Source organism: Bombus pascuorum, chromosome 7 (assembly GCF_905332965.1).
Source record: "Bombus pascuorum chromosome 7, iyBomPasc1.1, whole genome shotgun sequence".
Lineage (NCBI taxonomy): Eukaryota > Metazoa > Arthropoda > Insecta > Hymenoptera > Apidae > Bombus > Bombus pascuorum.
Genome location: NC_083494.1, coordinates 10,480,065 through 10,499,700, shown reverse-complemented (window position 1 = coordinate 10,499,700; position 19,636 = coordinate 10,480,065). Strand labels below are relative to the sequence as shown.

Here is a 19,636-nt window from a genome sequence, read left to right as displayed (position 1 = left end):
ATACAAATTCACGAAACAATGTCAAGTCAAAAATGGCTGAATGCTTCATAAAACATTTGGACTTGACAGGTTAGACAAGTTAAAAGCGCAACAAAATTCCACGGTCTCTCATCTTTTTCTCTTCTTTGTTTCTAAAATTTCGTTTGTAGAATTAAATCACGCACAGAAGCGTTCAGTCGTGTAGTATAGGACGTAAGTACACCGACGGTATAGTTGTTATATTAATTGCCGTTTGCAATGAATGACGCGCAATATTTCTCGCTGTGTTCGGCGCAGTCGGCCAGTTTTGAATACAAATGGTACCATTAAACGGTTCGAGCTGCTTATTCGGCCAATTGTCCTCGCGAAATGACGTCGTTCAATCACACAGAATTCACTATTATGTCGAGTTATGTTAACCTCCCCACCAGAGAAGGGAGTCGGATCTTTCGGAAACCATGCTCACAAAGCCAAGCGGCTTCTTGCTACGAATTTCGATAGCCACCCCCTTTCATTTCACGCGCGCGCCACGAAATACGCTGTCTCGCGTCCCGTGAAAGCCGTGCAAGATAAATACGTCGTATAAATACGTCGTGTAACTGCCCTATGAATTAATTAATCGTCGTGTTGGCCGTTGGAAACGAACTACCCTTGCGAATAATGGCCCCAGAAGGGGGTAGTTTTTAGACTCGCTGACGTACCTCGAAGAATATCGCGAGAGATATTATTCAGTATTATGCCCTATCCTTTTCATGTACACTCATCAATCAATTCTCTAAAGCGTAACGTTAAGCTTAGACATTGTTTCATTTAAAATAGATGCGTTTCATAAATAACTTTTGTTAATTAGATAACGAGACAGAAAAAGAAGTGGTTTTACGTTTGTCTTTCGCGGCACGTTCGATACAGGGATGTGATATAAGGAGTTAATTTTCGGAAAGATCTATTAGAACGATTAACTAGGAACATTTATTTGTTTGATTAAATGATTTTTATTAATTAAAAAGTAGGAGTTGCTGACGCCGACAGAATGGAATACTTATCACCGTCATTTTTACGGAATATTCAATCATCTCGACGCTGACAACTCTTAATTTTCAAACATTTCAACAAACTAAGCTCCGAGAATGCCAAACATCAAAGCTCGAATTCAATTCTCCGATCCATTCTCGTTACAAAATTTCCCCCGAAAATCACCCTAAGGCTGCACTCAGACGTCGAAAACGATAATCAGAAGCTTCGCAGAAGTTTGAAAATCGAGCGCGACTCTTTCGCGCTGCGTGGAGTTGCGCGTACACGTTAGCGCTTTGCTGACGAGCGACGACGACGCGTTTAAGGATTAAAGTCGAGCTTACGAAAACCGGTCGGGAACTCGGTTCGCTACGTGTGCACGTAGACTCGAGAGAGCAGATGTTCGTAATTGCTCGCCCACCCCCGCGCCTGGTCGTCGTTAGAAGTGGTGCCCGGCGCGGAAAATCCTCCTAGAGAAGGTTACACAGACGTACGCAAGTTTACGTGTGCACGTGTGCCGACACAGTGTGTGTAGTGTACATGTCCGCGGGCTGTGTGTGCGCGTGGTGCGGCAAGCGTGTTTAACTTAGCCTTCATGCGCCCTCGAGGTGTAAACAATTATTGCTGGAACGATGCAAAATGAAAATCGCAAACACCCACGCCTCGGCTACTGCCCCGCGAGTCTACGTCGACTCCGCGTGCCATCGATTATAAATGCGGGCCGGATGTTCCCGCCAGAAGGTTGCCCGCACCCCGAGGAGCCGCTGTCGGAAGTGCACTTTCGTCCGGATCAATGGAAACTGAAATATGGACGTCAGCTTCTCGGGGAGTTGGGTTTGGTTGAGCTTTGTTTCGACTCGTTGTTAGTTCGATCATATTATACAGCATGTTATAAGGGTCGAGTTAGATTCGGTGGGAGTGGATTTAATTTCATACATTTGGAAGAAAGCACCCTACTTCTAAATTTATTGCTTGGTAGCTATGCAAGATTATAGGACGTGGGATTAGATGGGAGTTTGTTTAATTGGATCGCGCATTTGGAACATATACATGTCTTTTCGTAATTCATTGACTGTTGCTTGGATGATATTCTAGGGGACACGTTGAATTGGATTTATAATTATTTGGGGGTTGTTTTCACTGGATCATGAGTTTGGATGAAATACACCTTTCTGAGTTCGTTGGTTATTAGCTGGATGTCATTATAGATAATACTGTAAAGGGTAAGGCGAGTTGATTTTAGTTGAGCATTGCTTTGATCAGGTTATATGTTTTACCGAAACAGGAATCCTTTCAAAGTCTGTTAGCTGTCAACTGGATTATGTATTCGATGGAAAGAGGTATTTCTTAAACTTGTTACTTGTTAATTAAGGGATAATGAGGAATGGTTTGGATTGGATTCGTTTGGAAGTTGTTTTAAATGAATTTCATAGAAACAAATATTTTTTGAAGTTTGTTACATGTTAATACAAGACTTGTCCTTGTTTATTGATAGTGAAGAACGATATGGCTAGTTTCTTCCAGAGAATTAATTTAAAATAAAAGTGTATTTCATTGAAAGTTCATTGAAAGCAATTCGCCAACCGGGAGAGTAGTTGTTAAATGATTATAAGGGTTCGATGAACATTTTTAACCCTTGGTAAATAGAGTCGTTGCAAGAACAAAGACTCCTATAATGACTTCTTCACTCTAAAGTGAATAGTCCTTGCTTCTATGCACTTGGAAATATTCATCGAGGGATTAAGGGGCAGAAAATTCGAATCACGAAGTCAGAACTAACGAAATACGTATAAATGACTTGGTAATCCTGATTTTAAAAAAATACGTCTCTCGCAGCGATGCTCTTACGACGACTTAAAAAAAAAATACGACCTCGAATGCACAATAAACTGTTGGATGTAAGACATAATAACCAGCGAGTAAACTTCTCCACGGACGTATATACTCTCGTGGAAAACTCCAATGTATACACCTCTGGGCTTCTATACGGGGTGTTCCATTTAACTTTTCTCACAAATATCTTCGTTATTGCAGCTAATGATAAACTGTTTATTTTATGTGTACCTCTAAGATCAGAAATTAAGCGATTTACATTAACCAATATATAGAATGTTAAATAAAAATATTAACGTTATTAACCAAAGATACACTCCTGAATTCATAAAAATAGTTGCTCCAAACAGATGATAAGAAATTGAATAATTCACCTAATTATCTGACAGAGAGTCTTAAACTGGAGTATCCACATTATCAATCGGTAAATTGATACACAATATTACTAAAAATACACTCTCAAATGCATAACCTCGTAAAGACCATTCTATCCCACACACAAGATCAGAAATTGAGTAATTTATTTTAGCTACCTGATAGAAGATGTTAAACAAGAATATTAACACTACGGTTAAATAAACGATACCGCAGGATACACAATGTTCCCAAATATACATAAGCTACTAAAACTCGTCAGCCGAAATCCCAACTTTCCCTAATTCATTACCCCGTATCAGCACCCTCACGTACAAAATGTCATCCCCGGATCACTACTTCCATACCAGAGCAATTCACTGAGACGTCAAACAACCTTGTTCACGTCACGTTCCACCGATGTATTGTCCATATCAGCCCAGTGTATCATCACCATTATATCTCCATCAGCGAAGGAACAGGATGTTCGAATCGAAACGAGTCACCCTGTACCACAGCGTGACCATGTCGCATACTCGGTCCTCGGTTGTAATACTCGAAAATCCACGTGCGCACACGTACGCAAACTCGCGACAAACACATGTTGTTTCGAGCGTGTTGGAGTCTGATGGGAGGTAAAAAGCAGAGGCAGAAAAAGGAGAACGCCAGAGGGGTCGGAGGGGCTGGTAACGAGAAGAGAAGCGTCGTTAATTTCTACGTCGGCGGAACAAGGCGACGAGATTTACTGATATTTTTTCCACTGAGCTTTTAGCGCCGGCGATTCACCCCCGCACCAGCCCCTCGCCGGCAAGCCATTCGCGAATTACAAATGTTTATTGCGCCGAGTGGGTTATAACGGGCAGCCAGCAGGCGACTAACTAGGGAATTATGCGGCGCGGCTCTTTTCGAAATCACCCTGACGTACCGGGCACGCCCCTTCTGCCACGGTAATATAACCGCGCGGAACGCTCGTCTTGATGGCTCACGCCGACGATCACCATCGTCTGAGGATTCAGTCGACGAGAGATCTCGTCGCGTTTTCCATGATTAATATCGGACTCGGCGCTCCAAGGAAAGAAGGAAAGTGGCTGGACCCTCTATCCTTTGAAAATAAGGGTGCTGGATTTCTGACGACTACGCGGAAGCGGTTGAAGAGTTCTTGGAATTGCTGGGCGAATTTTTCGTTTAAGCAGATTGTGGAATCTGATGCATACTGACGACCATACTTGCACATTTCGTAGTGTTGAATCAAATGCCTTTCATCGCTTCCGTTTCTTAATTATTTTCATATGAATCTCGTAATTCGTTTGTATCATTCTGTCTGGCGAAGTGAAGCTTTACTCGAATTATCTAACGATTATTTTCTTACGGTCAGCGATGTATCTATAACTAATAAGTCTACTATTTTTCCGTAACTGTTACAAATAGTCTTGAATCGCCATCTCTTTGCTGTATGTATATGAAATGCTACTTTATTAATTGTTTCGTTAATGTCAGATAACCATCGCATTTTCTAGGGAACTGGCAGATATTCTGACATTCATCTGCAAATATGTAGATATAAAGTGTTTTCTGTATAAAATTCTAAAGAACAGTGAAATTATCGTTGGTCGTATTGTGAAGTAGGAAAAACGAGGAAGCTGCTCGACGCGCGTGTTACGATCGAAACGGACGAATAGGATGCACATCGATCGAGATACAATGGAAATTCGGTTTGAAATGATGACCAGTTAATGGCGGTCCCATGATCTAATGAATTGTGTTTATCGAAGCTTGACCCGACGACTTGCGAAATTGTTTGGAGAACAACTCGCCACACCGATGCTCGAGTAATTTAATCGCACTAACTGACAAAGTCAATAGAGATGGGTCAAGCTTCGACTGATATCAATACGCAATGATTGCCAGGTCGTTCTTGCTGATAGTGTATAAAATTGGAATATCGGCGAACCAATGAAAAGACCGAAAGAGTTCTATATAAATTCGATTACTTGAAATTTAGAGAGAGAGAGAGTCAAAGAGAGAGATGAATCAAAGCGCAGAGTAGTTTAATTGAACGCCGATTATAGATTTTTTACTTGCGAAAATATCGAAATTTTTTAATGTCTCGTTCTAGAAAGTACATAATTCGTTTCTGGATTATCATTCGACAAAACGATGTATGAAAAATCATAGGATTCTTTTTATAACGAGAGAAGAATTCACATTTCACGAAGAAGGATCAGGATAGGTGGATTAGACGAAGTGTTACGTGGTGTTTTCTTAGAAATTCGGTATCGTTTTCATTTTCTTTTAATAATTCAGACATATGAGCTAATCCTTTAGTATACAACAAGTTTCTCTAGCACTATTGTTAGGAAGGACAAAAAGGAATTATTCGCTTCAATGAAATTTAGTCGAATAAAAAATGAACATCTCATTTCATTTCAAATCAGAGGAGATAGCTGCCTTTACTCCTCTAGAAAACTTTGTTGCGCATTAAATATTCAACCCCTCTATCTCATTTAACTTGAATAATAAGAACATGTAACTTCAAAAAAAAAAAAAAAAGAAAAAAAAGAAGAAATATAGATATCTGCAATGGTTTCTGAGAAATCAGGTTATACGTACGCTATATTCTATTCAAGCTGTATAAAACATATTCTCCGAATTACTATATATACATTATTATCTATGAAATTATAAAGACACATTACAATTACTAGAAACTTTTGAAAATAGGCTATCGAATACTAATTAGTTGTACGTATGTCACAGAATATTGAATGGTTACAAAATTCACAAAGGTATACTCCCCTAAACATAATCCTTGCCAGCGAAAACACAAGGAATTCTTCCAAGAGAGTCATAATAATATCCCTAAACGATTATTCTAACGAAATTTCCTCACGCTCGATCGTCTGCTTTGACGATATTCCGTTGGAAAAGCCACGATTATCGGGTCTATTCCAGGGTAGAAAAAGTTTCCCAGTCGAAGGGTAGGAGGATCCCTGTCCCTCGTAATCCACGTCCGATTTCCGTGTTCCAAGCTTCGAGGAACGATAAAAGTAACGACCAGCCTCGCCAATAACATCATGGTTACGTTCGTCGTACACCCTCCTTCGAGGGGTGGGGTCGTCTGTTTCCCTCTGCTAATTGATCCACCGCATTTTTCCTACAAGGAATCACCGAGGCCACCCCTGAAATTTACCCGTAATTTCGAGGTTTACACGCAGCTCCGTAATCTCTCGATTTCACGGGGGAAATTTCGAAGACTCGACGGAAACACGAGTGCGACTGGCGTCTTTTATTTCCGAGCGACACCTAGACGCGTGAAAGGGTCGAACAACGAACTTTGACTTCGCATTCACTGCGAAATTTCCATCGTGGGAAATATTATACGAGTTTCCGCGTTGTTCGAGTGTCTAACTAACTACGTTTAAGCCTCGATCGTGTGCAGTCGACGGGCGATGTATATAGGAGTCGTATGGGCCGGAAGGTTTGAAATTGATGGAATTTTTTCGAGCCTGTTTTGTTAATGAATATTCATTTGAAATAGGAGAATTTTTCTTCGAGTTTTCGATATCCCTTTCTATGGCTTTTTTGTGATTTTTGTTAATCAATATTTCAAGATCATAGGAAAAAATATCAATTACATTTTTCATGTTTTATAGAGAAACAATTTTCAAGTCGAATATATCGTCCATCGATTTTACATTTTCCCTTTCTGTTTTATTTTGGTATTAAATATATGTATGCCTGCTACTTTTTTCATCATTTCAACAATATGGATTGCCATGATACTGGTTATTTCTTGTACATTTGGCTTTAACGAGTTTTCTTCTCAATCATGTAAGTTTCGCAAAAATATATCACGCTCAAGAATGTATAAAATGCTCGAAATAGTCCTCATAATATTTAAGGGACGAAGTAGATCTTCAGTTGTATTCACGGATATCTAAATTCGTATAAATATTCGCGATCTATCTGTGGCCATCGACGAATATAAACGGTTCTATATATTCCAAACAGTTTACCTTTCGATAAAAGTTAAATATAATTTGTTTAACCTACCCGTTACAATTACTATTTATTATTACGATTTAGTAAAACGCAAATACAGAAATACAAAGTAGTGTTTCTTTTTTTCGAATTGCTCATCACGACGTCATGGATCGAGTTTTTAATATTCAGCGTGCAACGGTGGCGAGCACATTGTTAACAAGATTTCATTCACCGCTGTTAAGTCGAGGAAATTAATTCCAGCCGGCTTTCGCAGTAACGCTGCTGATGAAAGTAATTAATTAAACGGCGTCTAACGCGAACTTTATAATCGCGCCGTTTAATAGACTTATAGGGCCGATGCGCTGCATGTTAATTCAGAAAATACATTTTCTTGGACGGTGGCGCGTTCAACGGCTTTCTCCAGTAACCTTTCATCCCTTTCTCGGTAAACTTGTTTGCCCGGCAAGATATCCCGTCAGTGTGCTCAAGAATTTTTACAAAGTACAGTGTAACCGTTAAACATTGATGAATCGTGAAATTTATCTTTCATACGGGAAGTATCTTCTTCAAACTATCTTTTCTGCTTGTTCGAAAAACTTATCTTAGATTTTAGTCTCGGAGAGATTCTATGTTTCGTTTTCCTTTTCCTTATTTTTTATTCTTATTGTTAGGAAGAAATTGCGTGCATTTTGGGAACAGTACATTTCGTAGCCGCATTTGCTACAGAGAAACCGGGGAAACGTGGATCGACGTGTGGTCACGTGGCAAGGAAATGCATGGGCCAGAACTGCCGACCTCCAGAAAGCACGCGAGTTGAATATTTATCGTGTCCAGCCCCCGACACTGCATCGGGACAAATTAACGCCAACCAGCCGGGCTCGTGTGTGGCGAGCCAACGTAGGGACGAGTTTCGCCCTTTCGTTCGCTTTACTTGAATGAAACCAGATCGATATTTATGTCTGTATTAAAATGTCTAATGGGAGACTCATTTTTCTGAGAATTATTTTGTAATTTAATTGTACATTTTATATATGCGTAAATATTAAGTTGATTTCACTTTTTCAATTCTCTAAATTTTTCTTTACTCGAGAAATAATTGTACCCTTTCATAAATCATTTTATATGTTGTTTTAATAATGAAAATTTTCTTTTTCATATAATATGATTGTTATTTCCCTCGTACAAATGTATTTTATATACAAACGTATCTTTTGATGACATTTTTCAGAATGTTACATTCGCCATGCACAACGTGACAGATCGGTTTATATTGATGTCTTCAATTTATGGAAACTTATTTGCGCGAGGATTACTTTTATACAATTCGTATACCATTTCCATAAATATTTTTCCAGATTAATTTACCGGGAAAGGACTTGTCAGGGAAGAAGTGGCGATTTGTCCAGAGTTGCCTGAAATCCTAGCAAAGGACGCAATATTCTTTTATTCGACCTCAGCGTGGCCGGTCATCGCGTGATCTCTCACTCGTTCAACTTTTGTTAGAGATCGCCACCGCAGCGAGCAACGAACGTGACTCGACTTCCAATATCGCAAATATGAGGACAGCCACACACGTTGAATCGCAGGTTGCAGGTCGAAGCTAAAGGAAATGCAACCACCCCCGTAGCAACAAAGCAGCAACTTTTCTCCGACCAAAAATTTATACAAACCAACGTGAAACGAACAATCAAGCTAGGCAAATAAAATGAGTTTACATCTCGAAAATTAGAGGTAGTTTCCATTTACAAATCAGCCTCGAGGGGACAGGAACACGCGTCCCCTAGCGTATGTAAGCCGACTCGTTTCGCGCCGCAATCCGACGCGTTTCACGCTTCCGCTCGCGCGTGTACAAACACATACAGAGTCCAGCCTTCGTACACCGCGCATTACATATGCATAGTTTCATAAATTCGCCCGCGATATTCGCTTCTTCTCTCGTTTCCCTCTTGGTTGCCTGTGAAAGCCAGCAACCGCCAGAGCTTTTTAATATTACGGCACCGGGCCAACATATCCGCCTGGTTTGACGTACCGAGCTTCCGGAACTACGGAGCCGGGTGTCGGCTATGGTTAATGCCGGATACCGATCGCGTATTTAGTATTCTTCTTGGTGGTGGCTTCTCCCTTACGCTTATTCGCTAAACGTCGAACCTAATATCGTCCATTAATTGGCTTCTTCGCTTTTATCATTAATACGAGGGGGATCGCAACGCACACACGCTCCCTGTGTGTTATTCTCTCTGGCTGTGGATTCTAGGGAAGCGAACGAGGCGGAGTAGACAGGATTAGACGTGTGGTTTGATTATAGCGTAGGAATTGGGGTTGATTTGTTTGGACTGAATTAGATGACAATGGTAGACGGTTGTCTAATTATATATACATATAGATGTGATTGTGCAGAGCGGGTGTGATGGTAAATTTGGGGTGTATTGTGCCTTGTGAGAGTTGTTTGGGGTGAAGATGGGACTCGAGATGTCGTTTGATGATGGTATACGAATAGCGATTGATTTGTTTGGACAAGATTACGTGGCAGCGTGCGTGATTGTGGACAGTGATGGCCAGTTTGGGGTGGCTTGTGATTTGTGTATGATATTTGAAGTAAGACTAAGTGATAACGATTAAATATAGTTGACGTTTGATTATATCGTATGATACGTTTTCTACTTTCATCGTATCATTTCTATAGTCGCACTCACTGCGGTATAATTTATACTCAATCATTTTATATAACCGTTTATGATATGTTCACGTTAGTGCATCTACTTACACGTACTAGATTATTTATTCTCGCGATAATCTTTGGAGATTCTAATCAAACGCTAACCAACCATTTCTTGATTATTTTTTTCTAACGGAAATTAAATCGAATCTTCTCACTGTATTTCCAAATTCTTGAAAATCCTGTCTTAACAAGCGACAAAGAGGACCATCAATCAGAGTATACAAAAACGCAACATCAAACTCCATTCAACAACCGAAGCTTCCCTAATCTTGAAGTAGTCTCGCGGAAAGCGGTTTGTATTCCAGAATACCACCGCTAAATGGGCGTCAATGGATCCCCTGACGAGCAATTCTCCGCCCGGCTCCCTTTCATTCGCGACACATCGGGTCACGGTGTATTGGTTGAAATTAATTTCCAACGTGGGGATCCGGCGCGTGGAGGCAAGCAAAGAGAGGGAGAGGATCGGGACAGACGGCGGGGAATGGGAAATTTTCGTAATGAAGTACGGGGGGACTAATGATACGCGGATAAAAGCCAGGCTGCGAAATGAGGCCGAACTGAAGAGCAGGAGGGCGAGAAAAAAAGAAGATAAGCAGTGGGCACACAGCACATTCTATCGAGATTCAGAACCGTCCGTCGGGGTCTATCTCTTTATAAACTGAAAAGAAATCGAGCTACCATTCCATCCTCCTCTTTTTCTTTCTCCCCACTTTTTCCCTCTCTTTCTCTGTCTCTACGATATTTTTCTTTTTCCTTCTTCCCAGTCTCTTCGTTCTTCTTTTTTTTTTTTTTTGGCGGTGGAAGTGGAAAGCAGGCAGGAACGGGGTTTCGCAGATAAAAGCGCGGAACGAGAGAGAAAGAGAGAGAGAGAGAGAGAGAGAGAGAGAGAGAGAGAGAGAGAGGTCGTGCGGTCGTAAAAAGAGGATTGAAATTGCGCAAGACTTTCGTACGGAAATGGAGGTCCGGTATAGAAAACCGCGATTTTCATCATCGAGAATCTTCTCCCGGGCTATGGTGCATGAAATAATGTTTCCACGGAACGACGGGTAGCAGAGGAAGAAAATGGCCGGGACCGCGGGGTGGTTATTTAAACGTCGTCATCCGGTCGAGTGAATTTTTAATGGATGGCTACCCTTTCTCCCCGCTCTGCTTTTCAACAGTTTCAAGATGTTCCTTTCTTTTTTTTTTACTATGTGAAAACCAGTCTACGGATTGGATACGTGGAATCGTTTCGATACGTTCGACGAACGAAATTTCCTAGCAGTAAACGGAATTCGGTGTCTCTCCCTCGTATCGCAGAATATTTTTGTTCGCCTTTGTGCAACGTTGCTTCCCTCTCGTATATCGCAATGAGCATTCGATATTCTTTCAGAAGAGACTTTACTTTCGTTTCGTTACTTCTCGTTGCTTGGTGTCTCGTCAGTTTATCGTATGCTTCTTCTGATTTCTTTATGGTACTGTCTAGTTTGCTTGGAACATTCTGACAGTCGTAGGAATTTTTCTATCACGTTAGAACTTTTAGTTGTTAATTGAGGGACTCGGGGGAAAGTGGTACAAACGGCAGGCTCTTTGAGTTTGGAAAACCTGGACTCAAAGTGGCGAGTGCCTTATCATTGTTAAAAACATGTAGGAACTTTTGGTAGAATTAACACATTGCCTTTATGGAGATCGGCATACAATTGTGTATATTATTTTCATTTTACACAGTTTCAATGATAATTATCTGCACGCAGTATATTTGACTATGCACGAGAAGTTGTTGTTCTAGTTAACTTAACGTTGACTAGGAACGATGAATATTAAAACGTATAATCATCTGGATCCTTCAAACGCTAAAACAAAATTCTTTTGATAAATGCACGCTATTTCATCTTGTAGAACAACGAGCTTGTACCACTTATCCATTGAACTTCTCAATTAGCACTTTCGTTTTTCTATTCCTTTATCTCTCAATTTATTCGCTAATCAAAATCAGCTTCGTAAAAAATAGCGCTGTTGAAAATTTTCCTTTCCAAAAAGGGGAAGGAAAGAGATAATCGTCTAGAGGATAGAGTAGGCGGTGGAACAGGAAGTTACTTGTGGTATGACTTTCCAAGTGTCAGGCCTCTTTTGTCTCCGCACAGGTTTCGCGAAGTAGACGGATCTTAAGGAGAACGTCATTCGGTTTCTGGAAGCAGGTCTTGGAGCATGAGTAATGCGAATACGCTTTCCCGAGAGTACGTCTGTTGTGTTATTTCCGTCGATACACATTTCTTTCTACTACAAAGTGCGCCAACCCTTCATCCCCTGTATTCTCTAGCTGTTTCGCCTTAACGTTATTTTCCTTTTATCTCCGAATCTTTCTTCGTCTGTCTATTGTTACACGATTTTTTCACCATTCTCCTTTTATTCTTTTCCACGAATTTTCACCGTCATTTTTGTTCGACACGGTATATCGAAACACGGACGCGAATAAGTTTTCCGCTCGACCAACGCTACGATCTCGCTGTCGATTTTCTTTGTATCGGAAATTGGAAAACGGCTACCGGGGTCAGCTTTGTCTTTCCAAGCTTTGTAACTTTTCAAACCTCGAAACCATCTGGTCGGCCGGGTCGTCGAACGAACAATAAAAATTTCAAGCCTGCCAATCGAAACACGATTCAAAGAGATTCGTGCTATTCGGTTAATTAATAAACATCGGTTCCGCTTGAAACAATTCAGTCAATTCTTTTTATCGCGATTTTCGACATTCCAATCGTTTTAATAATTACCTTTCCTTGATGATGGATTCTATCATTTCGCCCATCTGAACAATTCTTTGCTTCTTTTACGACGAATTCTGTCGTTCCAGTCGCTTTAACAATTAGAAAATTTATCAATGCGATTCGATATTTAATGAATGATTAATTTCATTCACTGATAATGAATGAGTCGAATATTAATGATACTACGGAAGGACTACGTGCTGGAAAGTAGAGGAAAAGGAAATGTAAGTGTTAACGTATAAAACATCTAATCGCACGAAATTATACTTCTCTTCAAACTGTTTCATTTTTGTCTAAACCATTTTGTAGTATAATTTCGACAATATTTTATGTTCCTTGTCTTAACACTTTGCAAATAAAGTTCGTCCTGATTTTTAAGGAATTTAATAAAATAATTAATATTTCTCAGTACGTCATGCTAAAAAACGTTACTAGAAGTACCTTTAAATATGCTCGTTGATTTTTAATTAAATATTACAGTCGTTAAATGCTGCTCGGAAAGTTCCTTGCGATTTTTAACTCTTTGATCGGCGTAAAAAGTCATATTGGAAAGTTTTTCGTCGAAAAAACCTGACAGGTTCTGGAAGGATAGAATATTCAACTTGTGTAAAAGAACTTACATAATTCAATAAATGTATATAGAATCAAAACATGAAATAAACTCGAAATAAATGTAACTCGAGTAGGAACGAATCTTCAATTATTCCAAAAATGCTCGGGAATTCAGGCTGTGCGCTTGTCAGAGCATACGGTGCTCAAAGTATTAAGTGAGTCACTCTGTATTTACTTGTTTTACAGCTCCTCCTTTCCTATTTCTCTAGAGATAGAGCAGTAAAATTCACGCAAGATCTGTTCTTTACTCGTACGCTATCGCATGTTTATTACAAATAACGATAGAGAAAAAAAAGAAGAAAAGAAAAGAGAAAAGGGAAGAAGTAAAAACTTTCAAAGAACGGTAACGACCTACGTTCCTCCATAACGTTCATATTTTTGCAAACCCACTGCACCATCGGAACGTCGACATTTCTGCGATACACGTCCAGGCAAATATTTGCGTCGCTATCTGCCGCGATTCTGACGTCTTCGATATCTCCACCCCCTGGTCCCCTTCCCGATTTCTCTTTTCCAACGATCATTCCCATGGTCCGAAGAGACTTGGCAAGTTTTCTAATTAGTATGGTGCCTCCGGGTAAGTGAAGTCGGCTCGCTCGATAGTTTAAAATGGGGGAAAACGGGAAAGGAACGCCTTTGAGTTCTGCCAGGAACTTTTGGCCCTTCCTTTTTCCAACCCCCATCATCCATCGTCCCTCTCTCTCTCTCGAGACAAGTCGTAAAGTCGGTCCATCGACTTCAAGATTTCCTCCACCCTGACATCGTCTTTCTAACCACCCCACCTTCTACATTTTATTATTCGTTCCTCTGTTCGAATGTTCTGCGTTCGGGAAGTTCAACCCAGGGGGTGGTAAAAAAAGAGGGATGAGAGAATGGATGGCAGGATTATTCCACGAGGACGAGATGCTCGTGTATGCAATTAAAGTCAACAGGTTCTGCTGTCGGAAAATAATGGGACGTGAAGTTGACTGGAAGTCTGAGCAATTTTTACCTGCGTAGTGAGCACTATATGGTGTTTTTGAGAGAAATGCGCGGAGTGTATGGTCGCAGGCAAACTATTTGGAATATATAGCCACGTAGACGTAGATTTTACAACATAAATTTTCTTTCACGCGTTCTCCAAATCACTTGAAATTATTTCGTTCAAAACTACATAGACTGATAGATGTCTCCTATTTATAATTTAGTTCTATTATTCTCAACTTGCGATTGTACGTTAGTATACGCGTATAAGTTTTCACATGTATCCAAATCTAGACACAATACGATTACATGCAAATTAAAATAATAATATGGACAAAGTGCTATCATTTTACATCCTACGTGCACCGTCTACTCTCTATTGACCGAAAGAAAATTAATTTACTGTCTTGGACAGTCGAAAGAGTAAAACAAGCAGACAGAAATCAAATAAGAAAGGGAATAATAAAATTCAAACAGCGAAACAAAAATATTTTTCTAATCAAGCATCGATCAAAATCGAATTTATTCTCCTCTATCTTTTCAGAATTTGTCTTCCTGTTGAAAAGAGTGACAGCTTCATCGCTGATAAATTTTAATCAGGGCTAGACGCGTCCACGTCACGCGACCTCTGTGACAGTGAATTTTCTGACATCTTATTACCATCGTCGTTAACAGTCGTCTGCCGTGCAATCCCTTTGAATACAAGTGGCCGTGTTTAGGCACGGGCACGTAAGACCACTCGACTCTTCTCGTTTCACCCTTTTGAACCCCGTCATGGCCATTATTCCGCTGTTTTACGACTTACCCAAAAGGGTGACGCCGACAGGAAACTGTTTACGTCGCCTCGGTCGTTTTATTTGAATATCAATTGTTCGACGAACTCGACGACGTGTAATATGTTATATCGCAATGGGAACCTGTGTTTGGTACTATGGGGTGGCTCGATCCCTTGCGGCAAGGGATGGAGAATCCTTGTCCATCTGCGAGAACGAAGATTGCGTCGTGGGGTGACCGTGACAGATTTGGAGGTGAAAGATCAGATATCAATGAACATCGAGCAAAGTATTTAAACGTTTAATTTTTTTTATTTCTCTTCTCTATTATTGCTACTGTAAAATATATTTCTATAAGAATCTTATTGAGATATGGATAATTTTTATATGTTAGATTAGGTTAAATGCGTAATAGTACTACTTGTATGTGTATATCAGTGTGTAGAAGCATGTGTGTGCGCGGCGTCTCAAAAACAAATGAATGTAAACCGTTCAGTCGGTTAACAGTCGGGTATGGTAGAAAGTGCTGAGACATGTGCAAGTGTGTATCGATAAATATCTTTGGAATCATTTATCAAATAAATATACAACTATTCTTGTTGAGATATGTATAATTTTCCGTGCTGGACTGGGTTAAATGCGTATTGGAGTTACTTGTATGTGAGTATCAGTGTGTGGATACATGTGTGAAAGCGTCAGAGGGCGTCCAGGCCTTAGTTAGGACAAAAGACGATTGGCAGTGGTTTAGAAGCATCTGGAAGAGTCGGTTAGCAGTCGAGTGTAGAGAAAGTACTCAGACGCGTGCAAGTGTGAATCGAAGAATATGTGAGAAATCCTTCTTGTAATAAATATATTATTATTTTAATATTAGACCCCAGTGTATATTCAATGTTCCTTCAACATTATTTCGGCACCAAAGATCCACAATTCTTAAGAATTCTAATATAAATTCCAAGTGTAAATTTATTGTTCAGACACCATTATCTCGGCTATTAAGATCCGAAATTCTCAACAAATCTAATTGTAACAATTGAAAACGATAATATGACGAACAAACTTGTTACATTCACAAATATAATTTTTTTGAAAATAGTCGATGAATTTGATAAACAATCAGACGAGGAATCAACATTTTGGAATGTCCAATAGTGTGTAGCAATACATATTTAACACAGCTAAACAAGAAAGTTTTGGAAACGTGGAATTAATTATTGAATTGAAAAAATATTTCGATCATTGGTTCCTAGAATTTATGCTTTCTGTCAACATTATGTGTTTAATAAATAATCGTTTGTAAGCTTTCAAACAGCTTCCCGTTTTCCCTTGTTTATTTCACTGCTGAAATACACGAGTGATATGTTAAACTACCAAATGCAGATCTGAAATTTTTCCACGCTGGACATCCGCGAAACCTTCTATGCGATACTAATTGCTCGATTCGATCGTAAACATTATACAACACGAAGCCACCTTAATGACACGATTCATCGCATTCACTCTCATTCACAGAGAAACGTGTTTACGAACCAATAAAAGCGGCTCATCGATCATCGATAAACGCAGCGCAGAACCGAAACGTTGGTAAACCCCGCGGTCGTGTTTAAAACTGACAAATCCGAAGCTAAAAAAAATAGCCTTACAGATAGGTTGAACCATCTCCAAAACGCGTAATGAAACGCGTGCACGGTCGAACGGCCGGAAACAGACAGGCGGGAAAACGAGGCGATCGGTCGTTTCGCGAGCGCGGCCCGATTCCATCCTAAATCGATTATCCGGCGTTCCATCAATTTCTAATTGACGCGATAATAAATTTTACGTCCGCCCCTAGCGTCGGCCCGCCTATTCCCGCTTCAAGCCCCCGAATTTCCAGCCTGATTAAATTTAAGCGCTTTGCTACACCCGTCTACGTCGTCCTCTTCTCGCGTGGGATGACGAGAAGAGAAAAGGGGAATCGGAGGAGGAGAAGCAGGCGAGACGTAGGGAAATCGCGAGCCACGTTTCGGTTGCTAGCAGACCAACTTAATGGCTGCCGATGGCACCATCTCCGAACACCTCTTTCGAGAATTGATGAGCATTTTCGAACTGGATCGCTTCGACGATTTGTATGCGCCAACCACGCGTTGGATAGGGTCGTTCTTCTTTTTTCACGAGAATGAAGCATGGTGAGTCGATGATCCATTTTTTTGATTCACCGATGTTCCATGTTACTAAAATTGTCGTTTTATTTGCTTGTGGAGATAAATATGTATGTTTGCACGGTACTGCACATTTGAAACATGATCGTTGCTTGTTTGTCACGTTTGATAGATTTATTAGTTATTTTCGGGATACATGTTTGCGAGCCTAACAAATTCTTCAAATGACAATCGAGATATTAATGAGAAATCAGTAGATTTTTAGAGATATCAATAGAATTTCTTGAGAAAATATAAATTGCATACATCACTCTGATAACCTGAAAATGTACATTAAACGGTCACATTAAAATCGATAGGGAACGTTTAAACAAACCGATTTCACTTTACCAAGATGGAGAAAATAAAAAAGCTTGTATGAATTTCCAAAATCTCCCCCGTAAAATAAATGAGAGAAAATAAAAATACTATGTACAATAAGTAAAATTTATAAGAGGAAAGGAAAGAATTTACCCTAAAAAGCGATCTTTCAATTCTAAGTACCGTAAACTTGTCAAAATCAATTCATCGGCCGTGTCTGTCCATGACATTCCTTTTCTACTTAACGCGACCGTTGGAGAAGCAGCAAACGAAGTACATGCCGCAAAACTCGCAAAGTCCGTTAAATACGAGAACTAACGGCGGACACAGCGCATTTCCATTAAACACAGAAACACTTCCCCCTTCCTTTTGCAGCGGAATATAACTATTTTCTTTATTTGGAGCATTGTTGTTTCGAGAAGCGCAGTTTCGGAGTAGAACGTCAATCTTCGAGCGTAGAACATCGTGTTATTCCGCCGAGAACGATGTTTCCGACGCAATTTTACAACAATACTACGTTCTCTCTTTCGTTCCTCCATTTTTGTTTTTCCTTCCTTCGACCCAACCACCAGCGTACGTGGCGCGCGTTTGATTTTTCCTTCGTTCGTTTTTTCCTCCTCATTCGTGAAAAATGTTGAGCATAAGCTGCCTGGTTGAATATTTCAGGCAAACGTTTTCGGGGGAATTTTCGAGGAAACGCGAGCGCTTTTGAAGCGGTTCCCCGGATTTGTGTGCCGAAACGCTTTTCCCTCACGTTCGAGCGGGTTCGCGTTCCGCGCTGCCGGACCAGACAACGCGACGATTGCCTTCTGCTCTGTATCACGTTTGCGCGCCACATTTCTAACTTTGTGCGGTTGGCTTGTACATTTGTTGGTAGCCAAAGAGAGAGAGGGAGAGAGAGAGAACGCCTGAGAAGATCGTTAATTACGGATGCTTGAAGGAAAACGAGTAAAAGAGAGGAGTTTGGTAACTGCGGAAATTTCAGAGTCGATGATTCGATTGCAATTATACTATGTGAATTTTTATGCATTTATACGATATTTAGAAATGCAGTAACAACGCATGATGTATAAAGATGTCTAAAATGGTCAAAGTAGAATATTCCTTATAATATTTAGTATCAGAAATAAATTTTTGTTTAGGAGGTTTCATCTCTTTAGTTCATAAAAATATACATTTGTATAAATACTCACAATCTATTATGATCTACTTTTACATGTAAATTAAATACTCTTTATTCGCATATCTATTGATCTAGTTGAAGCACTTTTGGTTGTTGATGAATATTTTATCATTTGAAATTCTTAATGCGTGATCTTCATTTCGAATTTGCAATTAATTTGAATTATTTAACTTAATAGAATAGTAGGTTGAATTCTTCAAATGGACTGGCTGCTAAATTAGTGCTTCAAACAGCAAGACGTTAGATCAGCTGATATCGGGAAACTCGATAATCGAATACATCAATGCTTAGATAGCAGTTTCAGTGGGAAATTACATACCATGTCCAGAATAGTCTGTCCACGTACTGTATCCGGAATTAATGGCTTCTATACGTGAAATCGTATCTCATGTTCCTTAATCTTTGAGCATGTGCTTTGTTCCAAAGGGAATTACATAATGCGTATACTTACTTACTATATTTTCGAAAATACTAACTTTTTAAACGACCACGTTTCAACTTTAACAAATCCGCAGAATACTTAAGTTTCGTAATGTTGAAATTCTTTTTGCGGAAATCTTAGATTGCATCAAACACGCAAGTGTTTTACATTTGAATGCATCGAATTGGCAAAACTTGCAAAGCCCATCGCGCTGAATCCGCAAACGTCGCATGTTCCAAAGTATTTAAAACGCAAAAATCTGGAAAGCTTTTCAATTTGCGAACATTTCAAATTCCAATTCCTTGAATTCATAGAAACCTTAAATCCCATCGCGCCGAATTACAAACATTTCACATTCGAATTCATCAAATTCTCAAAAATCCTAAATCCCATCGACTATTTTATGCACGAATTCCCACACACGCGCGCCAATATTTATCATACGAATGTTATACCAACAATTCGCATTACAATTTTTAAATCCATCGCTGGGAATTTACACAAATGTTCATGCACAAACTTCATCTTGTCAAACAAACGAACAAATGAAAGGAAACCGTAAGTC

The 19,636-nt window shown here is 39.8% G+C and overlaps 1 protein-coding gene across 3 annotated transcripts in view; it reads right to left on the bottom strand.

The window, feature by feature from the left end:
* Positions 1-19,636, bottom strand: part of LOC132909357 (bifunctional heparan sulfate N-deacetylase/N-sulfotransferase) — a 258,711-nt gene that overhangs the window by 199,368 nt on the left and 39,707 nt on the right. Inside the window, exon 1 of one of the 3 annotated variants that reach the window (XM_060964147.1) lies at positions 15,005-15,156. The exons of the other annotated variants lie outside the window; for them this stretch is intronic. The gene's annotated coding sequence lies outside the window, so the exon portion shown is untranslated. Of the gene's footprint in view, positions 1-15,004; positions 15,157-19,636 lie in introns of those variants that run through there. 3 annotated transcript variants of the gene reach the window in all.